Source organism: Tachyglossus aculeatus, chromosome 11 (assembly GCF_015852505.1).
Source record: "Tachyglossus aculeatus isolate mTacAcu1 chromosome 11, mTacAcu1.pri, whole genome shotgun sequence".
NCBI classification, from domain to species: Eukaryota; Metazoa; Chordata; class Mammalia; order Monotremata; family Tachyglossidae; genus Tachyglossus; species Tachyglossus aculeatus.
This window is the reverse complement of record NC_052076.1, coordinates 66525514-66539489: the sequence shown is the minus strand read 5'-3', so window position 1 is coordinate 66539489 and position 13976 is coordinate 66525514. Positions and strand designations below refer to the sequence as shown.

Genomic DNA, 13976 nt, shown 5'->3' with positions numbered 1-13976 from the left:
TCTGCTAATTCTGTTTGGACTCTTCCAAGCACTTAGTACAGTGCTCTTCACAGAGTGTAGAGTACAGAAGCTCTTGAATTTGGAAAGGATATCACTGGTGACCACAGAGAGGGTAAGAGACAGGGCAGTTGGAAGCACAGGAGTGGTTGCATTCCTCAAGAGAGAGGGTGCAAAAAGAGAACAGAAAAGGACCTCAAACTGAGCCTTGAGGGCACGCTCCCACTTTCCCTCAACAGCTCAAGGGTGGAAGGCAGAGGTGGAACCAGCTAAGTGAGAGACCAAGGAGTGGCTTAGAGATGTAGGAGGAAAACCAGGAGAGGAAAGTGTCAGTGAAACCCAGGTTAGATCATCTTTCCAGGAGAACGGGGTGGTCCACAGTGGCGAAGGCAGCTGAGTGTTCCAAAAGGTTTAGGATGGCATCACAGTCCAGTCTGTTGGGCTTGGCAAAGAGATCATTTGGTGACCGGAGAGAGATGTTTTGGTGGAGTAGAAGCTGAATTTGGTGGGGCAGCGGTGGCCAGGAAAGAGCAACTAAGGAGAGGAAGTGGAGGCAAGCGGGTATGAACAACTAGTTGGAAAAAGTTCAAAAAGAATGTAGGAAGGAGGTGGGGTGATATCTGGAGGTTACAGGGACATCCTGGGACAGGGGTTTTAAGATAGAAGACATCTGGGCATGTTTGAACATACCATCCTCAAGCCCCTTCATCTGAATGTGTAGATTTGGTCAAAAAACAATCCATAGTCATGCTGTCCACATTCTTTGTGCCTGACTTCAACTATACCTCTTCAGAGCCTCCATCTTTCCCAACTGAATTTACTCCTTCAGATTAACCTAAGTTTCTCTAGTACCTTGATCCTTTTTTTTATGGTATGTGTTAAGTGCTTACTATGTGCCAGGCACTGTACTAAGTGCCGGGGTAGAGAGCAGCTAATCAGGCTGGACACAGTTGCTGTCTCACCTGGGGCTCAGCTTTAATCCCCATTTTACAGATGAAGTAACTGAGGTACAGAGAAATTAAATGACTTGCCCAAGGTGACACAGCAGACAAGTGGCATTAGGACCCAGGTCCTTCCGGCTCCCAGGCCTGTGCTCTATCCAGTAAGCCATGCTGCTTCTTTGTAGTATTAAGCATTCACTGTGGGCATAGCACTGAGCTACAGGCTGGGAAATAGCATACAAGGGAGAATCAGACAAGGCTCTTGGGGCCAGATCATGGTTTTCTGTAATGACAGAACTATTCCTTTTTATTTTCCTATCCACCACCTACCGTTACCAAGCATTCAGTCGACCTTTAGGATATTGCGGCCCCCAGGACCAATGATTAACAGCTATCTTCTTTTTTATAGCATCCCGGCTTCCAGAAAAGAAAAAAAATCCTTGTCAATGCTTGTGACTGGAGCATGGTACTAACTCCAGTTTCAGGCAGTTCTAATTTTCATTCTTGGAACATACCGTTTTCTAAAGGCTGCAAGGTTTTCTTCCCTCTATTAACGAGTTGGGGCTAATGAGCACATGGAAGTTCTCCCACTCCTCTAAATGGGAGTATTCACTCCATACTACCACCCGTAACTCGTATCCTTGAACTGACTTTTTATTAGTTTCTCCAGACTCTGATTAATGATGTGATTAGAACAGCTATAAGCAATATTCGGTTTTCTGACCACGTCACACTATCACTTTCAATTGATCTTCATGAATCATTTCAGCACTTCAAACGGCTCTCGGCAGGGCCGAACATCAGTAAAAGAGCCCCCAAATGTAGTAGGGAGAAAAAAATGATAAAATGAAATAATCTCAAAAACAAATATGGAAATCCCGAAGTGCAGAATAAAAGACTACATTATCCTCTTGCACTGCAAAGTGTAAAGGTGCATAAAGTATGTTTAATTAAATAGCTAATAGGCTCTTCTTTTATAAACTCAACGTTGAATGGAAATGTGTTATTTACGGTAATTTTGTAAGGTAATTGATAAGCGCTTACTATGCGTCAAGCATTGTTCTAAACACTGAGGGATATCGGATAGGATGTAGCCCATGTCCAACAGGGGGCCCATAGTCTAAGTAAAGGGAGAACATGAATTGGAACCTCCATTTTTACAGATGAAGAAACTGAGGCACAGAAGTGACTTGCCCAAGTTCCCACAGTAATAATAATAATGTTGGTATTTGTTAAGCGCTAACTTTGTGCCAAGAACTGTGCACTGGGGTAGATACAAGGCAATCAGGTTGTCCCACATGGGGCTCACAGTCTTCATCCCTATTTTCCAGATGAGGCAACTGAGGCACAGAGAAGTTACGTGACTTGCCCAAGGTCACACAGCTGGAAAGTGGCAGAGGTGGGATTAGAACCCACAACCTCTGACTCCCAAGCCCCTGATCTTTCCACTGAGCCATGCTGCTTCTCAATGCACAGATTAAAGTGAATAGATGATATTGAAGGGAGAGTGAACCAAGGACTCAGTCAATCAGTGGTATTTACTGAGCACTTACTATGCGCTTAGTACTGTACTAAGTGCTTGGGAGAGTACGATACAAGAGAATAAGCAGACATACTCCCTGCCCAAAATGAGCTTACAGTCCAGGGGGGAGTCAGATAGTAATATGAATAAAAAAGTAAATTATAATAAATAACTTAAAGATATGTATATGAGTGCTGAGGGGCTGGAGGTGGGCAAATATCAAGTGTTCAAAGATTACAGATCTAAGTGTGCAGACGATGCAGAAGGAAGAGCAAGCCAGGGAAAAATATGATTTTATAAATATGATTGAATGAATGAATGAATGAAAAGGGGGCTCAATTGGGGAAGGCCTCTTGGAGGAGATGTGACCTTAGTAATTCTTTGGAGGTGGAGAGAGTGATAGTCTGGCATTTATGGAAGGGGAGGGAGTTCCTAGCTAGGGGGAGGACATGAGAAAGGGGAGATAGATGAGATCGGGGCACACTGAGTAAACTGGAGCTAGAGGAGCCAACTGTGTAGGCTGGCCGTTTTACAATATTAGTGAGGTGATGTAGGATGGGGCAAGCTGAGTGAGAGTTTTAAAGCCAGAGGTAAGGGGTTTCTGTTTGATGTGAAGATGAATGGGCAGCCACTGGAGATTCTTGAGGAGTGGGGAGATGTGGACTGAAGATTTTTGTTGGTAAGTGATCCGTGCAGCAAAGTATGGATTGGAGTGGAGGGAGACAGGAGGCTAGATGGTCAGCGAGGAGGCAGATGCAGTAGTAAAAATGGGATCGGCTAAGTGCTTGGGTAAGCATGGTAGCAATTTGGAGGGAGAGGAAAAGGTGAAGGTAGAAGGTAAAATGGACAGAGAATTTGGTGACAGATTGAATATGTGGTGGTGAGAGAGATGAGTCGAGGACAACACATAGGTTACGGGCTTGTGTGGAAGGGAGGATAGTGGTGTTGTCTACAGTGATGGGAAAGATACGGAGGACAGGGTTTGGATGGGAAGATAAATGATAATAATAATAATAATAATAATAATAATAATAATAATAATAATAATAGGCATTTGTTAAGCGCTTACTATGTGCAAAGCACCGTTCTAAGCGCTGGGGAGGAAACAGGGTGATCAGGTTGTCCCACGTGGGGCTCACAGTCTTAATCCCCATTTTACAGATGAGGTAACTGAGGCCCAGAGAAGTTAGGTGACTTGCCCAAGATCACACAGCAGACATATGGCGGAGTCGGGCTATGGCGGATAAAGACTTCAGCTTTGCACATGTTTGATTTGAGGTGTCGGGAGGACATCCAAGTAGATATGTCTTGAAGGCAGGAGGAAATGCGAGATTGCGGGAAGGAGGGAAGTCAGGGCTAGAGATGTTGATTTGAGAATCATCTTCATCGAGATGGTAATTGAAGCCAAGGGAGCGAATGAGTTCTCCAAGGGAGGGGGTGTAGAGGGAGAATTGAAGGGGACCTAGAACTGAGCCTTGAGGGACCCCCTAATGTCAGAAGTGGGAGGCAGAGGAGGATTCAGCAAAAGAGACTGAGAAGGAGCGGTCAGAGAGGTAGGAGGAGAACCAGGAGAGAACAGTGTTAGGGAGTCCAAGAATGGCTAAAGTTTTGAGGAGCAGGGGGTGGTCTGCAGTGTCAAAAGTGGCTGAGAGATCTAGGACGATTAGGAGTAGAGGTCACCAGACTTGGCAAGAAGAAGATCATTCCATTCTAGTCTACAGTTTGCATAGTACAATTTTGGTGATTTCAGATGTTAAGAAATTCAATTTCCCTAATTATAAAGCTGAATAATAGGCTTTTTAATTTTTACTCTACTTTTACTCTACAAAAGAGTGCTTCTCATTATAAAAATGGAAGCGCACTATCCACTTTAAGAATGCAATAGTATGATTCCCAAGGGCTCAGTGATAAACTTAACACTGTTTAAACATAGCATAATGCTTTCCAAGAACATCACAACATTATCAATTTACTGCATCCTCAAAATCGACCGATTCAATTATTATGAACGGAATACGACATCGAAGCCCCGATTTTCAATTTCGAGAAAAAAACATTTGCCTTGGGTGTTTCTGTCCCCTCCCACATACACTAGCTTTGGGTAACATATCAAAATATAAGATGAAAGGCTCAGGGAGTCATAAAAAGCCAGCAACTTCAATGCTATGCTGCTTTCAGGGCATTATCCAATTGCTCCCACCAAATGGATCCAATCCCCTATCTCCTTGTACTTCATTAATGAAGTTTCTAATATATCTGATTATAACGTTAACTGAGGTCAAGCAGGGTCGGCCAATTCCGTAATTCTGTCCACCTTCTCTTTTCCATGATTAGTACTTTATTTGGCTTCATTCAGTTACGTACCTACAATGCCTAAGGTGTTACATCTCTAAACCTTGATTGTCTGAATGAAGCTAAAGAATGCACTCTCCCAGAAGGAGCATTATCATCATAAGCATTTGTTAAGTTCTTACGCTGCACAATGTACCATATGAAACATTGGGATGATGAACTGAAGCTCCATGAGGAGCTCGAAGGCAGACTCAGAGAACATGGACAAGGGCATAGTACAGTGCTTTGCACATAGTAAGCGCTCAATAAATACTATGGAATAAAGGGCTGTACCCAGTCTGCTTGGTTTGTGTCTACCCCAGCATTCAGCATATTCAATGTATACAAAAGCTACGCCGTCTTTGACCGACTCACTACTTTGATGAAAGCGACCCTGAAAACAGCCTCAACCTCCCCAATATTTGAATGTCATGGAAGGGGAGAAGGGGGATTCTGAGGTGTTAGGCAGAGGGCTGGTGGATGGGTATAGCCACCATGGACTACAGAGTAAAATAAAGAGAAAGTTTCACTGTCAGCTATAGGGTAGACCTGACAATCAAAAGTCTATACTTTCTTAACAAAAGTGCTTTAAATGAGCCTGGTCTTACATTCTGTTAAAAAATTTAATAGTGTGGAAAAAAAAACTCTGAGAAAATTGCAATTTCAGTATCTTTCTAAGCAAACTGCCTCTCTAAGATGTTGGATATACAAGATTCGTACATTCCTGCAGCCCAAATTTTGATCAAAGAAGCCAAAAGAGAGGGAACAAGGTTGGAAAAAGTATTCTTCCTGCCATCAGTCATTATTCCATAGACTGAATGAAAATCTAAATCAATTCAGGTTAAATTGACACATCAGATACCCTGATCTAAGACACATAATAGATGCCAAAGAAAATGACAAATGTGAAGTTCAAATTCTCTTAAGGGAATTTCAATAAGCATGATTTGGTCTGGCATAGTAATTATGCATTATTGTACATTAGTGCCCAAATAATATAAGCATAACTTAATATTTTACTCTGCTTCACAAATAGCAAAATGCATAATACACATAACTCTACAAGGCTACATCGATATGCATTTGACAGGAATCCATTTCTTGAGGGTGCTAAAAATCTAATTCAATCTGCTTGGAGAAATGAAGTGACTGCTAATAGAGATGACTGAATAAATGCGTTATTAGACCATTGAATCACAGGTTTTCCCAGTCAAATTTGGGATTTAGAAATGATTTGTTCTCTCTCCTGGAGGTAAATTGGGGTAATGTAGATTCATTAGATTGCTACTGAACATAATGGTTCTGAAAAACAGGTACAAGGGATTGAAATATCATCCACATCATTATGATCATCGATACTTATTGAGCACTTACTCTGTACAGAGCATTCATTCATTCATTCAACCGTATTTATTGAGCGCTTACTGTGTGCAGAGCACTGTACTAAGTACTTGGGAAGTACAAGTCGGCAGCATATAGAGACAGTTCCTACCCAAAAAATGGGCTCACAGTCTAGAAGGGGGAGACAGGCAACAAAACAAAACATGTAGACAGGTGTCAAAACCGTCAGAATAAATAGAATTATAGCTATATGCACATCATTAACAAAATAAATAGAGTAGTAAATATGTACAAGTAAAATAAATAGAGTAATTAATCTGTACAAATATATACAAGAATCATCTGTAATACTGTCCTCCAATCTCCTGAGTGTGGAGAAACTGAAAGGCAGGGAAATTCCCATTTTAGGAATAGCTTCAAGCTCTTAGTACGGTGCCCAGCACACAGTAAGTGCTTAATAAATATGACTGAATTAATTAATTAATTCTGGACTCAATTATTGATCGACGCATTACAGTTCTTTCTTTTGATTTAAGGAAGAAAATGAGGAAGAAAATGAAACACTATAAAACAAGAAATAAAAATGCATTGGTTCTAAACCTGGCCTCTTTCCAGAAGTCATACATTAAAGACAGGTGAGAGTTATTGCTATTGATGTTCATCTACTGATTCTTCTAAGAACCAGGCCCTGTAGTCATGAAATTCATGAAAAACATGAGCCGTGATCAAATAATTAAGGCTGAGAGAAGGTTGACACAGGAAGATTGTGTTGTAAAACTGTTCAGATACGTCCTAAAACAGGGCTGAAAACTGAAGCCCCCAAACGCTGGGAAGGAAGCAGAGAGATGATAACCAGCTCTTGTGGAATATTTGGAGTCTCAAACAATTAGTCAATAGCAATAAGAGCTTATTAATAAGTTTACTATTATAAATCGATGCCTAATGTGTGCAGAGCACTTTACCAGAAGCCTGGCAAAGTTTAGTGAATATTAGTATACATAATATAGAATTATTGAGAAGCATCATGGTGTAGTAGAAAAAGCACATGCGTGTGATTCAGAGGACCTGGGTTCTAATTCCAGCTCTGTTATTTGTCTGCTGTGTGACCATGGGAGAGGCACTTCACTTCTCTGTGCCTCAGGTTCCTCATCTGTAAAATGGAGATGAAATTCTACTCCCTCCTAACCTACACTGTGAACTCCATGCAGGATGCAGGACAGGGACTGTGTCCTATCGGATAACCTTGTAGCTACAAATGGGGATTAAGACTGTGAGCCCCATGTGGGACAACCTGATCACCTTGTATCTCCCCCAGTGCTTAGAACAGTGCTTTCCACATAGTAAGTGCTTAACAAATGCTATTATGATTATTATTATTATTATCATACTAGCGCTTAGAGCAGTGCTTGGCATATGTAAGTGCTTAGCAAATTCCACTGTTTTCCAACATGATCCCTACTTTCAAGGAGCTCACAAACAAGCACGAAGAAGGCTGGAAAGGAAACTGCAACCCCCTACCATGGCTGTTAGCTCACTCTTGGCAATTCCCACCCAGAGCGGCACTTGTAAAAGCAAAAACTCCGGGAAGCCAATGGCGGCAGAGGCTTTATTTTTCTCCTTACCTCCTTGTTCTTGCTGGGCTTCCAGTCACGTATCACCATCATGGTCACCGTGGCTCAAAGCTGGAGAGAGGGCTAAGGCTGCGGTAGCAGCCTGAGAAATTGGAGAAGGAATGCTAGCAAACTGCCTGTCAATCAATCATATTTATTTATTAATAGCTGTTCGACACTTTCTATGTGCAAGGCGCCGGGGTAGATACAGGTTGGACACAGTCCCGGTTCCACATGGGGTTCATAGTCTTAATTCCCATTTTACAGATGAGGTAACTGAGGCCCAGAGAAGTTAAGTGATATGCCCAAAGTCACACGGCAGACAAGTGGCAGAGCCGAGAACTCAACCCAGGTCCTTCGGTCTTCCGGGCCCATGCTCAATCCACTAGGCCGTGCTGCTTCTCCCTCCCTTCTTTCTTTCTGTCTCTCCTTATCACTCTTCCTCAGCCCCCTCTCCATCTTTCTCTCTTCCAACCTCTCTGGGGTGATCCACGGCTCGCCTTCCGGAGAACAAGCAGCTCCAAAGACAAGTGGGCTGGATGAGCTCCTGGAATTCTTGCCCTGCTACGACCAGCGTTCTTGCAGCCAATCGATCGCTTGCTAGTTGTTCCCAAGTAGCGTTTTTCTGTTGCAAATCACTATTACATTTAGTTTGCTAATATCGAAAAGCGAGATAACGTACTCACTTCCTACGCTTTTTATTCATCAAAAGGTCCTGTCTTATGGACGGTGGGGGACAACGTTGGGAGGGATAAGGAGATGCAGTAGTGGAGAGGGTGGTGAGAATGTTGCAAGAGGAAAAGTGGTTAGCGAAGCATGGCCTAGAGGAGTTTGTGGAAACAGAGGCAAGAAGGCCATTCAAACCCCCAGCCAGAGAGAGCCCAGCTAATCATGCTGATAATGTTGATGATAACAACAGTAATAGTGATAAGATGATAGTTTTAAGTGCTGTACTAAATACTGGGGTGGGCTTAATAAAAGCCGGCTGGATGCAGTCCCTGTCCCACATGGCGCTCCCTGGGTAAGTGGGAGGGAGACCAGATATCTTATTCCCATTTATACTGAAGAGGAAACTGAGGCACAGCATTAGTTGATTTGCCCATGGTCCCACAGGCAACTGGTGGAGCAGAGATTAGAGGTTAGTTCTTCCAACTCTCAGGCCCGCGCTCTTTCCACTAGGCCGTACAGGCTTCCTAGCTCCTAACAAATGGGCCTCTCTCCAATTTGTCTATCACTCCTGCTTGAAGCTACTCTGGCAGCCCTCTTTCTCAGTGCTTTTGCTGAAACTCAGGAGAAGCAACAGAAAGGCTGCTGATAGGTCAGGGACTAATGACAAATGGTCAGGAATTTCTGATAACTCAGCAATGTTCAACCTACATTAATATACTTATGTGACAGAACAGAACCTAATCCCTCAAAATTTTACTTCGAAATGAAAAGAGGGAGCACTTGTAAATTAGACTTGAATGCAAATTGAACCACGTTCACTAACTTCAACCGATCCCACAAACAACTGAAAAGGAATTCTGATCCCCTTCGTACATAACCGTGAAGTTTGCCTATTCTATACTTTATAATACTTTGGAATAAAATATGAAACGAACCCTATCTGGAGCAAATCTTCTGAAATAAACCATATGGCTCTCATAAATAGATGTCCTTGGCAAAGGCAATCCCTCCACACTCACCCCCGCCACTCCCCCAGTGGACAACTGAAAGGCTGAATAAAATGAGTTCCATGAAATTCTACCATGCTTCCTGCTACATGCAATATCGGTCAGAGTCTTAGACCCGCTGGAAGTGTGGATAAGCAGCACAGGCTAGGAACAAACACAATTTCAGGCTACCGTTATCACACATTAAAATAGCAGAGGCACTGCAAGGTGAACCGTGAAAAGTCTTGATAATCAGGGGGTACCCAAGCATTTGAATTACCTAGGCAACAGGAAACGGCAGGCTCCTAGGAGGCTGTAGGAAGCATCTGGAGGAACCCGCGAAACATTTAAATGCCTCAATCGTGAAACCTTCTCATTCCTCTGCAATTTCACCTTGACTTTCAGAGGCAGGAGCTCACATGCTAGAAACCAAATCTCAAGGCACTTAGGTTTTGGACTTAATTACCACTGGAGAGTGAACAATGGATCTCATGATTTTTAAGAGAATTTGCTCTGGGTGCAGACAGAAGGAAAGTCTTTTAAAGCAGGTTCACAATTAACAATTCACAATTTCCCCCTCTCCATCCCCCCATCTTACCTCCTTCCCTTCCCCACAGCACCTGTATATATGTATATATGTTTGTACATATTTATTACTCTATTTATTTATTTATTTATTTTATTCGTACATATCTATTCTATTTATTTTATTTTGTTAGTATGTTTGGTTTTGTTCTCTGTCTCCCCCTTTTAGACTGTGAGCCCACTGTTAGGTAGGGACTGTCTCTATATGTTGCCAATTTGTACTTCCCAAGCGCTTAGTACAGTGCTCTGCACATAGTAAGCGCTCAATAAATACGATTGATGATGATGATGATGAACAATAAAAAACATATTGAAATAAAAACATAAATATTGCTAGCTCCACAGTTGAGTTAATTTTTTAAGTACCTAGTCCAGATATTTGCACATGAATACTGCCGACAATAATGGTCCTGTTGCCACAAGCCTAGAAGCGCTAATTAAAAATATTAGTTAATGGGGAGCCGACACTGATGATAATGATGGTGATAATGAATGCTGGGAAGGCTCTCCAGTTATCAAACAAATGATGTCTAAAATCTTGCGCCCCACAGAAAATTCCTGCATCTGTGAATCTCCTGGTGGCCTGAAAAAGAGAAGCAGGGTTGCCCAGTGGAAAGTGCACGGGTCTGGCTCAGTGGAAAGAGGTCGGGCTTTGGAGTCAGAGGTCATGGGTTCAAATCCCGGCTCCACCAATTGTCAGCTGTGTGACTTTGGGTAAGTCACTTAACTTGTCTGTGCCTCAGTTACCTCATCCATAAAATGGGGATTAAGACTGTGAGCCCCCTGTGGGACAATCTGATCACCTTGTAACCTCCCCAGCACCTAGAACAGTGCACACATAATAAGCGCTTAATAAATGCCATCATTATTATTATTAGTTCTACTCTCTGGTCTGCTACCTGCCTGCTGGATGACCTAGAGCAAGTCAGGTAATTCTTTGTGGCTCAGTTTCTTCATCTGTAAAATGGGGATTAAACACCTGCTTTGCCTCCTACTTCATTCATTCAATCGTATTTATTGAGTGCTTACTGTGTGCAATGCACGGTACTAAGCACTTGCAAAGTACAATTCGGCTAGACTATGAACCTGAAGAGGGACAAGGACTGGGTCCAAACCAGTTATCTTGTATTTACGCCAGGGCTTAGTACAGTGCTTGGCACACAGTAAGCACTTACCAAATACCACCATTATTAGAGAAGCAGCATGGCTTAGTGGATAGAGCACTGCCTGGGAGTCAGAAGGACCAGGGTGTTAATCCCAGCTCTGTCACATGTCTGCTCTGTGACCTTGGGCAAGTCACTTCACTTCTCTGGGCCTCAGTTTCCTCGACTGCAAAATGGGGATAAGAGTGTGAGCCCCATGGGACAGGATTAACTTATATCAACTCCAGCGCTTAGAACAGAGCTTGGCACACAGTAAGCTCTTAACAAGTACCATAATAATAATTATTATTATGAGATCAAATTTCCAGAAAGCCTTCTCCATTTTCTCATGATCACACTGACTTAGAGAGCAATTTTCATTCCATGTTGAATGCAAGGAGCTGCGAGGAGTTTGCAGGGGTCCTACAGCCGCCTCTCTGGTTTGAAGCATCATAAGCCTTCAGCGGGCCCGCCCAGCCACACCAGACACCACCAGAGCCACCACTGTGCCTCACAATGCAGGGTGTCCACACAGCTCGCCACCCTTGAGGCCAGATTCTTGCTTATCAACGGCTTATCCTCTTCACAGTTCCACTGTCTGGAACAAAAGCTTATTGGGAACTTACAAGGGAATTAGATCAAGGCCCAACCTTTTTCAGAGTGTTATTAATAATTATAAGAACAACTGTTATTGCTATTATTACTAGGGTTTTTAATACACATGAACTTTGGGGCACGCACTGTTCTAAAGTGCTGGGGCAGATACAAGGTTATCAAGGTGGGCCTACTCCCTGTCCCTCATGAGGCTCACAGTCCAGGTAGGAGGATGTAGGATTTAATCCCCAATTTACAGATGAGGAAATTGAGGCGTAGCATTTGAGGGGTGCATGCTCTTTAATGCAAAAATACCCCCCAACTGCAACCTTACAGAGTCCTCCTGATTGACAGCTGTTGCCCTTGAGGTACTTCACCGCACGCCCCGGCTTTTGGCTTTTACCCTGCTATCAGCCGGCCTGGACTCAGGGGATCACCCAGCTGCCTTCCTCCTCCTTGTCCAGAAATAATAACATACGAAACAGGGCTGGAGGATGAACATTCCCCACCTACCACAAAAGAGGTCTGCCCATCAAGAAGTCAGCCAGTCAGTTAACTGTATTTACTGAGCGGTTACTGTATGCAGAGCACTGTACTGAGCACTTGGAAGAATACAATACGACAATAAGCAGACCCATTCCCTGCCTCCAACGAGCTTATGGTTTAGAACGGGAGACAGACATTAATATAAATACATAAATTACAGATATGTACATAAGTGCTGTGGGACTGGGATGGGGGATGAATAAAAGGGAGCAAGTCAGGGGGAGGGAGACAGAAGAGGGAGAAGAGGAAAAGAGGGCTTAGTCAAGGGAGGCCTCTTGAAAGAGATACACTTTCAATAATGCTTTGAAGGAGGGGGAGAGGAAGATCAATGGACTTTGGGATTACCAAAAGGGATGTATATGTGGGACTGTGGCTTGAGGCTCCAGAAATGCTAATCCTTTACGCGAGACACATCCCCCACTAATGCCTTGTGTTGCTTTGGGGAGATGGAAAGTTTCCTGCCGACAAATCCTTTCAATGGGCACCTTGCCCACGCTGACTGGAGTAAAAGTCAATGCTTTCTAGCTAACTGCCTCTGCCTCACTCAATTTGAAAACTGATATTTTAAATGCTAAAAGTATTGTGGCCGCTTAAAGAATAAAAAAATACATTTTCACTGAAGGTGAGTGTTCTTTTTCAAAGCTGAGAGGATGACTGCTTTGAATACCAGTCACAGTCAGGTTGTTTCTCTCTCTCTCACACTTGGAGCCATTTTCCAGTTCACAGAGCTTTCATTCTACATGAATTCATTACAACGAATATTTGATACTTGAGGGTTTGCCTAAATCAATATCAATCCTCTTGATTCAGAAGACATTTATTCTGCAGACAATATACTGAACGACTGCAACTGTTAAATATTTTACACTTTTTACTTGCGACTTTTTACTGCCCACCACAGAGTAAATAACAAAAATTGTCATTCTAGATTTTGTCAGGAATGTATCTGTAAAAGCAGATTTGTCCTCTCTGTAACTTACTTTAATGTCTGTCTCAACCTGGAGACTGCAAGCTCCTTCTGGGCAAGGATCTGTGCCTACCAACTCTATTGTACCGCATTTAACCCAAGAGCTCAATACAGTTTTCTGCACGCAGCAGGAGCTCAGTAATTACTATTGGTTTACTGTATGAAAGCAGAGCGCATGCTGATCTTGCTTGTAATAATAATAGTAGCAATCTTGGTATTTGTTGAGTGCTTACTGTATGCCATGCACTGTTTTAAGTGCTGGGGTGGATACAAGGTAATCAGGTTGTCCCACACAGAGCTCACAGTTTTAGTCCCCATTTCACAGATGAAAGAACTGAGGCACAGAGAAGTCAAGTGACTTGCCCAAGGTCACACAGTAGATAAGTGGCGGAGCCAGGATTAGAACCTCTGATTTCTAAGCCCAGGCTCTTTCCAATAAGCCACACTGCGTCTCATGAAAAATCGCTTCACGAGTTTGCGTGTCATCCTTGCACAGGGGCCAGGCTAATCTTCTCTGTACCATTCCAATTTTAGTATATGCGCTGCTGAAGCAACCACGCATCCACTTCAGTGCTTAGAACAGTGCTTGCCACATAGTAAGCGCTTAATACCATCATTATTATTATTATCTTGGATCTGAGCAATTTTCAAGTGTAAGCCTCTTCCCTCCATCAGAGGGACTTTCTGGACACACACCTAAATAACTCAAATTTGAGGACTTTGAATTGGGTGACCTCTATAAAAC

At 42.9% G+C, this 13976-nt stretch overlaps 1 protein-coding gene and 1 pseudogene across 3 annotated transcripts in view; both read right to left on the bottom strand.

The window, feature by feature from the left end:
• The window catches only part of PHKB (phosphorylase kinase regulatory subunit beta), a 261142-nt gene that overhangs the window by 77102 nt on the left and 170064 nt on the right, over window positions 1-13976 (bottom strand). The window lies entirely within an intron of this gene.
• On the bottom strand, window positions 13689-13785 carry LOC119935458 (annotated as a pseudogene).